Genomic DNA, 7,650 nt, shown 5'->3' with positions numbered 1-7,650 from the left:
AAATTAATTCTATTTGGATTAGGCTGGAACTTTTGTGAAACTGGAGGTTAGGATTGTCTAGTGGGTTCATGTCTCTTTATATAGTCTTTATTTGGAATTATTACCGTACTGGGAACCTTTGGGTTCTTACCCGTCGTGGATTTTTTGTTTTTCATATACAAGGCGTGATGCACCTCGCTGAGTGTGCAAGATTCTTTTGGCAAAGCAAAGAAGACTTTTGTTGATACTTATTTTGTATTTAGCATTTCTCCACTTTTGAAAATATTATTGTATATTCCTCTTAGATATTTTTATCTTGGAGAAACATGAACTTATTTTGCATATATATCTTTTGACTACAATTCCATTTATATGCTTTATAGGCTCCCTCAAACTGAGTGTAAGACTTGAAGCACACAAAGTTTGTCCTTGAATTTCGAGAATAAATGAATTGATAGGACCTTAGTGAAGATATTAGCAACTTGGTTAAGAGCTGGATTATTTGTGATATAAAGCTTTTTGTTAGTGACTTGATCTCGAACAAAATAAAGACCTAACTCGACATGCTTGAATTCACTGTGAAGAATTGGATTTGCAGCTATGAAACAAGCACTCTGATTATCACAGTAGATTGTAGGAGATGTTTGAAGGACACTCAGTTCACATAGAAGGTTTTGTGTCCATAAAAAATTTGATTGTACTACTATCAAAGCTCGAAATTTGGCTTCAGTGCTGGATCTGCTTACTACTAGTTGTTTATTTAATTTCCAAGCAATTAAATTCCTTCCAAGGTAGACACAATAGCTAGTAACTGATCTTCTATCATTTATATCTTCCCCCAATCAGCATCTGCAAAAGAAAGATTTCTGAAATCAATGCTTTTAGAAAACATAAGTCCCTGATCCATGGTACCTCGAAGATATCTCAAAATTCTTTTCAAAGCTTGCCAATGGTTGATTGTTGGATGACGAACGGTTTTCTACCAGTAAAGAAATTCATAAAAATAATCACGTTGTAGGTATAGTTTCTAAACCAACAGATAATCCTTTCGTACAAAAGTTTGGTTGTCACAAGTAACAAAACCCAATAAAATTTATAACCGAAGTATTTAAACCTTGGGTCGTCTCTCAAGAAATTGCAGGGAGGTGTAGTTATTATTGGTTATGAATTTTCTGAGAATTTTTGGAATAAGGAATGGGAAAATAAATAATTATAAATTAAAGCAATGAAAATTAACAAGAGGTTTTATGTAATTAAAATAAAAAGCCTTGAATGGAAGAATGATTAATTGGAAGTCCTATCCATGTTGGAATTCTCTCAAGTGTAGTATAAAGAGATTGTTATTTTCACTTAGTTAACCCTTACTAAATAAAGGAAAGTCAAGTGATTGAGCTAACTTTTATTCGCAAATCCTAGTTCTCTCCCTTGGGAAGGTCTAGTGTTAGTAAATAGAGAATTAGCCAATAACTTCTAATTTAACTATCCATTTGAGCATTCCAACTCAAGTGTCTCCTCTTAATTAACCCCCATGTTAAGTTGGGAGTCTACTCTGCCATCTTTCATACCATCTTCGTTGTTGGGAGTTTGGAATAGAAAAGAGACATGATAAGGGAAATAAAATTGAAAGCAATTAAATAAATAATAAAATTGAGAAGAAACAAATTAAATTATAAGAGAAATCAAATTAAAGGAACATTGAACCTGGAATTGAGAAAAAGCAATCCTAAAATTAAGAGAAATCCTAAATCCTAAATCCTAAGAGAGAGGAGAGAGCCTCTCTCTCTAAAAACTACATCTAAAACCTAAAATTACGAATTATGAATGTTTTATCCATGAATAATGGATCCTCCCACTTTATAGCCTCTAATCTGTATTTTCTGGGCCGAAAATTGGGTCAGAAACAACCCAGAAATCGCTGGGGGCGAATTCAATTACGTACAGGTCGCTGGTTTTTTCTGCAGCACCACGCGTGCGTGTGGATTAACGCGTGCGTGTAACTTTTCTTTAGAGCAACTATGGCAAATTATATATCATTTTGAAGCTCCGGATGTTAGCTTTCCAACGCAACTATAACCGCCTCATTTGGACCTCTGTAGCTCAAGTTATGGTCAGTTAAGTACGAAGAGGTCAGGCTGGACAGCTTAACAATTCCTTCAGTTTCTTGTATTCCTTCCACTTTTGCATGCTTCTTTTCCATCCTCTAAGCCATTCCTGTCCTATAAACTCTGAAATTACTTAATACACATATCAAGGCATCGAATGGTAATAAGAGAGGATTAAACATAGCAAATTTAAGGCCCAAAGAAGCATGTTTTCAATCATAGCACAAAATTAAGAAGTAAAAATGTAAAACCATGCAATTAATATGAATAAGTGTGCAAAGACTTGATAAAAACCACTCAATTGAGCACAAGATAAACCATAAAATAGTGGTTTATCATTGGATTATGCATATATTGTCAAATTTTGCTAACAGCATATATAAGGTTTGGTTTGGTGAAAGTTAGATACTGTAATGAACCTACAATTAAGCTGTAAAGATTTAGATCATCAAATAAGTCAGAATCATTTTTGCTTAATTTAGTTGAGAAACCCATAGGAGTAGAAACATTGTTCACACTAAGCATATTTGTTTTAAGTAACAGGTCACTAATGTATATATTTTTTTTTTTAAGTTAGCAGTATGCAATCCTGAATGAGATTGTTTGCCTCCAAGTCAAAAAAGTAATTGAATTTTCCAAGGTCATTAAGATTGAAAATAGAATTTAATTTTATTATAAGACACTGTAATTTAGTAGGATTGTCTTCTGTAATTCAGATATCATCAACATATGCTAGAAGAAAAATTAAAGAGTTAGAAGTTTGTCTAATAAAAAGAAATGGATCAAATTTGGTACTATGAAATCCAAATTATTTTAGAATGAAAGATAAAGTCAAGAACTAAGCTCTCGGTGCCTGTTTTAGGCTATAAATAGCCTTTTTGAGATTGCATACTGATGAGGACTTGAGTTTGTAAAATCATGAGGCTATTCCATTAAATTTCTATAAAACACATTCCTATAAGTTAAATTTCTCAAAATTTTATGAAAGGAAACAAATATGATTATTATTATTATTGCTTTAGCTAATTGGCATTTTATTCTCGATATTATTCCCAATATGATAATAAACAAATGACTCAATCGAATGATATAAATTATGTTATAAATCATTATTTATTACCAAAATAAAAATAATTTAAATAGTTTGATATTTATCCTAATCAAATCAAGTAACTGATATATTACACTCAAATAAAAAGTAAAAAATATTACATAGTTTAAATACCATATATTCTATTTCACTATCTTTTTTAAATAAATAATTAAAAAAAGGCAAGTCTCAAATTTCTTTTTTTTTTCAAAGTAGCATAAAATAAAATGCATGAATCAAATAGGTATAAATATGGAGATTATAAAATTTTACGAGTAATCTCCTTATACAAAGCTGCAATTTATAACATTTTATTAACAAACCAAATAAATTTAGTACTATAAAATTTATTTTGGTTCCTATTTTAATATAATTATTCACCTTCTATTCTTATAATTATTAATAATTTAAATAAAATACTACTTTAAAATTTATTTCATTATCTATTTTAAACACTACAAAAGACACGGAACATAGCGGCAAAAATTTGTCGGCCACTCAGCTTACCGCCGCAAAACATCTCTGCAGAAGTACCAATCCTTCATGTGCCGCACCATCGGTGGCGACTGCATCAAGAGATGCCGCTAATTTAGATCTTTATCGTAATTTAATTTTTATTTTGCCTTTTTTTTGTCTTATAACCATTCATTTCCCCCAATATTGCAGAAACCCGCAAAGTGAGATTGGGAGTGCACGAAACCCTGGCACTGCTACTCCACCGTGCATCGCTAATCCATCCTCCTCTTTCCGGCGTCAAGCTTTCGACTCTCCTGCACATTGCCTGAAATCCATACTCCCTTATCCACGGTGTCTGAAATCCCTAATCTCTGATTCACCCTGCGCCTTTGTGTGGTTGTGGAGTCACGCGGCTGCCCTCCGTCCTTCTCTCACCGGCGTCGAACTTTTCCATCTCCTCGATCGTGCGTGAAACCCTTACACCCTCCTCCCCCTGCGCCAATCTGAGCTATCACGGCCTCTCCCCTATCACTGGTTCATTCTTCTACATTGATCTTTCTTGCTTTTATTCTTGGTTCAGAAGTTTGATTCAGGTTATTTTGATTCAGAAGTTGCCTAATCTTCTATTAATTGGGGTTATTTGTTGCTATTTAGGGTTAGGGATTTGAAGGTACTACTTTTTTTTATTTATTGTGTGCTTTATATTGAAATTGATAGTTAGAGTAAATAAATGAAAAAGTTATTTGATTGATTCAGTTTCAATAATGTTTGATTTAGTTTAAATAATATTATGGAAGTAACTATTTGAAATAAGGTCCCCAACCATCATTTTCCTAGGACTCTGTTACACACTTACATTATCAATTGAGAGCCATAAGTTTCAGAGGAGGATGTTGATAACAAAAAAATGAAGACATAACTGGAGAGCCTCTTAAGATCAATGACAAGGAATTTGAACAACCGGTGGAGTGACCTCGAAAGACTTCAAAGTACATGACCAAGTACGAGCGTGCCCGGATTCTGGGTACCCGTGCTCTCCAAATCAGGTTTCATTCTAACTCCCTGATGTTTAGGGTCTGTGTAGCTTTAGAAAGAATTTATTGTGTTCAATATTTACCACAAGAATGCCATCTCATGGTTGATTATTTCGTTTATCTTGTAATCAGTGAGCAGATTTGGGGATAAAAAAATGAGATGGTAGTTTTGCAGTTAGAATTGAAAAATAGAAGATGAAAAAGAATTAACCTTAGGGTTAAAGTTTTGCTTATTATTTTTTTTCTTTGTGATGACATAAAATGCTCCTTCTTAAATGGCAGTATGAATGCTCCTGTTATGGTGGAACTGGAGGGGGAAACTGATTCACTTAAGGTAATGCACTTCCTTTTATGTTCTTTTTACTTGATCTTTGCTTCCTTCTTGTAATGTTACGATATTTGAGTACATTGTGACTTTGTGAGTGTTTTCATTGCTAAATTTGTTATGCCAGATGACAAATATTAAATCTCCAAATATGTGTTAGTGTGGTCATATCCCCTAACATTTAGTATTTGCTATACAGTTGTACAAATAAGTTGCTAATACACAGATGCATAGATTGTTCATATTGTAGCTCAAATTTCACCAAACATTGGTTTATCTTAATCTATCACATCCCATGTGTTTCTCTTGTTTTTATGTTTGGCATGTAAACAAGTTTTACTGTCATTGAATGCCTTCTCCTAGCCTTTCCCTTGAAATATAAGTTCTCAGCTTTAGAAATTACACCATAAACTGTAGTTTTTAATTCAGTTTGATGATGACATGGTTATTTTAATATAAAAATGTAGAACTATGGATTTTATTTTGATCTGCAATGAGTAGAATTTTATAAGTTATTTGGAGCAGGTTTGTTTGCATTGAATATGCCATGCTACACATTCTCTTTGTTCCTATGTTATCCTTATTTGTTAATGTGCTGCCAACAGCTTTGATATTTCCTCTAGTTCTGAGCATTCTTTCATAGGTCTAGTTCCAACTATTTTCGTTATATTAATTATTGAAGAGACATATTTTGTTTGAGCTCCTCTGTGGTTTCTTCCTTTTACTTAATCAGTCATTTGATTGCACTAGCTTTGGATTTATTTGAAATGCTACCGGCAAGTGGTTCTGAGACAGAATTGCTGCATACTCTTGGTTCAGATTGTTGGGATCTGAAAAATTCCCCTTTCAATTTGGTCTCAGCTTTCAATTTTGGTTCACATTATACCTTTTCTTCTTGATTTGGTTTCAATTTAGTCTTTTATTTTGGTTATTGTCTTTCCATGAACAGAGGACAAAAGGGGGTGAAGCAAAATCTTGACTTGCAAGACACACTGGTATCTCCGTGAAATGTTGCCGCCGCAACGCCAGGCATGTTCTTCTTCTCTTTTAATATGCACAAGCCAAAATAATGTAAAATCATGCAGATTGCTAATAATTTTCACCTTCTGGAAAGGTCAAGTATGAAGTTTTCTCCCCTGAGGCATTGAATAAACTATTGGTGAAGTTTGGGGTGACTCAACCAGCAACGAACACTGCCTAGTTTGCTCTGCTCTTCCATTTCTAATACAGGTTTAATTAATGACAATGCTTTTATTTTTGTAATGCAAGTGACATTGTATTTGCTACAACTATAGTTGATTTTCAACACAGATTGATGATATTTGCTTTCTTGTTGACCTATGATGATTTGTTGAACTTTCAATTATGTTAGTTACTGTGTTGTATGACTTTAGTGTGTCAATTTGTGAAATTAAATTTGTTTTAGTATTTTAGTGCATATTACTGGTTGAAAATAAGATAGAACCTTTTTAGTACACAGACTATGACTAGGATAGGTTGTTTATAGTATGTACATGTTTGTAGTTATAAAAGGTTTCTCATTGATATGATGTCGAATAGATGTTCACCGTCATCACTCTTGTGGAACTGGTGTGAAGATTGCATGTCAGTAACCTCAGTTATCCATTGAAAGTGTTTGTAACTGATGTCATCTTTGTGCAGGGCAAGTAATTAAAGGATGGGATGAAGGCATTAAAACCATGAAAGGGGGGGAAATGCTCTTTTCACCATCCCTCCTGCGCTAGCCTATGGTGCATCTGGCTCCCCTCCAACTATTCCTCCAAGTGCAACACTCCAGTTTGATGTCAAGCTTTTGTCTTGGACTAGTGTAAAGGACATATGTAAGGATGGTGGTATATTCAAGAAAATACTTAAGGAGGGGGAAGGATGGGAAAACCCTAAGGATCTGATGACAAGTCATCTTAGCCTAGTTTCACTAGTCTTTTCTTTTGTTTTCAATTGTTTTTATGCACTTTCTTAAGCCATAAGTAAGCCAATTGGGTAGAATTTCATAGTTCCTTTAATTCAATCAACCATGGATGAATTAATGCAATTTCATGAGATTTTGTGCTATAATTGTCATATATTATGAAAGAATAACAAACTCATGATTTTGAGCATAACTTTGATGTGTTTGATTGATTGATGATAGGTAAAAAGAGCTTTGAAGAAGGTTGAAGAAAGAAGAAAGGGCAAGGAGTAAGAGAGAACAAAAAGTTTGAGCAAAAGCTTGCCTCAAACTTTAGCTCAAACTTTTGGAAGAGTGAATTCACCTTGGATGGAGCAAAAGCTTGCGCCAACGTTTGCCTCAAGCTTTTTGGCAAACGTTGGCGCCACACACCAACACCCTGGAGGAGAAAATCTTGCGCCAACGTTTGCCTCAAGCTTTTTAGCAAACGTTGGCGCCACACACCAACACTCTGGAGGAGAAAAGCTTGCGCCAACGTTTGCCTCAAGCTTTTTGGCAAACGTTGGCGCCACAAGGCATACAAGAAGGCTCAACGTTTGGCTCAAAGTTTGACCTCAAACTTTAGCCCAAACGTTGATAGCAGCAAAAGGGGGGCAGCTGATATGAAAAGCTTGAGCCAAAGTTTGCCTCAAACTTTGACTCAAGCTTTTATGATTCATGGCCCGGTTCACAATGGGTTTCTCTCTAACTCCAAA

General features: G+C 34.3%; 1 long non-coding RNA gene across 1 annotated transcript; it reads left to right on the top strand.

The window, feature by feature from the left end:
* LOC110263314 lies at positions 4,518-4,981 on the top strand. Its single transcript, XR_002348729.1, has 2 exons — positions 4,518-4,673; positions 4,944-4,981. It is a non-coding gene; the product is annotated as an uncharacterized LOC110263314 (long non-coding RNA).

Source organism: Arachis ipaensis, chromosome B06, assembly GCF_000816755.2.
Source record: "Arachis ipaensis cultivar K30076 chromosome B06, Araip1.1, whole genome shotgun sequence".
Taxonomy (NCBI): Eukaryota; Viridiplantae; Streptophyta; class Magnoliopsida; order Fabales; family Fabaceae; genus Arachis; species Arachis ipaensis.
The sequence above is the reverse complement of the archived record's forward strand: the minus strand, read 5'-3'. Positions and strand labels throughout refer to the sequence as shown.